The sequence below is a fragment of the Lampris incognitus genome, unplaced genomic scaffold (assembly GCF_029633865.1).
Source record: "Lampris incognitus isolate fLamInc1 unplaced genomic scaffold, fLamInc1.hap2 scaffold_153, whole genome shotgun sequence".
NCBI classification, from domain to species: Eukaryota; Metazoa; Chordata; class Actinopteri; order Lampriformes; family Lampridae; genus Lampris; species Lampris incognitus.
In genome coordinates, this window is record NW_026611118.1 from 72,501 (window position 1) to 75,000 (window position 2,500).

Consider the following 2,500-nt stretch of genomic DNA (forward strand, 5'->3'; position numbering starts at 1 on the left):
CGTCAAAGTAGTCCTTCCACTTCGTAGCACACTCTCCTCGCTTGGCAGCACATTTCCATCTGTATCTTTGATCGCCCTAACTTGTCGCACATCCTCGGCAGCTCGGTCTCTCTGTCTAGCCAATCTGTACAAGTCTTTTTCTCCTTCCTTAGTGTCTAACCTGTCATACAGCTCACCGTACGACTTTTCCTTTACCTTTGCCACCTCTCTCTTTGCTTTACGCTGCATCTCCTTGTACTCCTGTGTACTTTCTTCATCTCTCTGACTATCCCACTTCTTCTTTGCCAACCTTTTCCTCTGTATACTTTGCTCTACTTCCTCCTTCCACCACCACCACCACCACCACCGCCAAGTCTCCTTGTCTTCCTTCCTCTGTCCCGATGACACACCAAGTACCTTCCTAGCTGTCTTCCTCGCTATTTCTGCAGCGCTTGCCCAGCCATCTGGCAACTCTTCACTACCACTCAGTGCCTGTGTTAACTCCTGCCTGAACTCCACACAACAGTCTTCCTTCTTCAACTTCCACCATTTGATCTTCGGCTGTGTCTTCACTCGCTTCCTCATGTTGGTCTCCAAAGTCATCTTACAGACCACCATCCGATGCTGCCTAGCTACGTTCTCCCCTGTCACCACCTTGCAGTATGCAATCCGTTTTACATCGCGCCTTCTACACAAGATATAGTCCACCTGTGTGCACTTTCCTCCACTCGTATACGTCGTCACCCTGTGCTCCTCCCTCTTCTTGAAATATGTATTCACCTCAGCCATTTCCATCCTTTTCGCAAAATCGAACACCATCTGTCCTTCCACATTTCTCTCCTCGATTCCATACCTTACCATCAACTCCTCACCACCTCTGTTCCCTTCAGCAACGTGTCCATCGAAGTCCGCTCCACTCACCACTCCCTCCTCCTTGGGTACCCTTTCCACCACGTCGTCCAACTCAACTCCAGAATTCTTCTTTTTCGTCCATCTTACACCCGACTTGCGGGGCATATGCGCTGATAACCGTCAGCAATACACCTTCGATTTCCAGCTTCATAATCCTCACTCTGTCTGACACTGTGTTCACCTCCAGCACGCTCTTGACATACTCTTCCTTCAGAATGACCCCTACCCCATTTCTCCTCCCATTCGCACCATGGTAGAAGAGTTTGAACCCACCTGCGATACTCCTGGCCTTACTCCCCTTCCACCTTGTCTCTTGTCACCTTTCTTCTTTCCATCACGTCAGCCAGCTCTCTCCCTTTACTAGCCATAGTGCCAACATTCAAAGTTCCGACTGACTCTCACCTCCACACGCCTACCCTTCCTCCTCTCTAGCTGCCTCTGGACATGCCTTCCCCCTCTCCTTTTCCTTCGCCCAACAGTAGCCTAGTTTCCACCGGCACTCCGCTGGTTAACAGTACCGATGGCGGTCGTCGGTAACCCGAGCCTCGACCGATCCGGTATGGAAATCTTATTTATGATCCGCATATTTGATTTGGCAAAGATTTGACGCCGGATGCCCTTCCTGACGTAACCCTCCCCATTTGTCCGGGCTTGGGACCTGCACTAAGAATGCACTGGCTTGTGCATCCTCAGTGGCTGGGTTGCACGCTTTTCTATGTTTGCCCCTCACTTTTGTGGCGTGAACGATCAATTCTAGTAATACAGGTGTGTTTATGTTAGGTATCACAGACACACGCACACGCACAATATATGTCCAAAAGTATTGACATAACTGACCATTACACCCACAGGAGCTTTTCTGACATCTCATTCTGAATCCATAGAAACCCATATTCCACGAAGCTCCCGGCGCACAGTTTTTGTGCCGATGTTAATGCCAGGAGAAGTTTGGATCTCTGCAGTTATTGAGTGAACAGAGCGTTGGCGACTTGAGTTGCTGTTGTTCCTAAAGGCTTGCACTTTTCAATAATATGATGATATATGAAGCATAGAGAGTAAACGGGATAGATACCTTTTGAACAGCACCCTGTAGTACAGCACTTTGAAGGTACATATGTCGTCACTTGCTGTAGTGGTTTTTACTGATGGGCGTGGCCAGGTTTTCAGAAGCCTCTCAGTTGTCAATGTGAGAGCCAGGGGACGCGTCTGCCGTACGTTTAGGGTTAGGGTTAGGTGATTTCTCTGGTAGGGCTGCTTACACCACACCCCGGACTGGATTTGTTGCGTGTTTGTGTCCTGATCGATGGGCCAACTTAACACGCCTTCGGAGGGTGTCCGCCGGCCGGCTTTGCCGGCGTTCGGGCGGTCGGTTCCTCCGGTCTGGCGGATCGATGTCCTTTATTTAATGTTCTTAGTGGCGAGCAGAGTGCGGAGTGGGAGGGGCTCTACCGCGTAGTCGTCCTCTCCGTTGCACAGCTCGACAGCGTGCTCGGCGGTGCTCAGCCGGACCGTCTATCCCAGTTGCTCTTCCACGGCTCCCCTCGCGAGGCTTGCCGCCCCCCCCCCCCTCCCCCTCCAACATCTGTATGGGGAGGGGTGGAACAGCTCC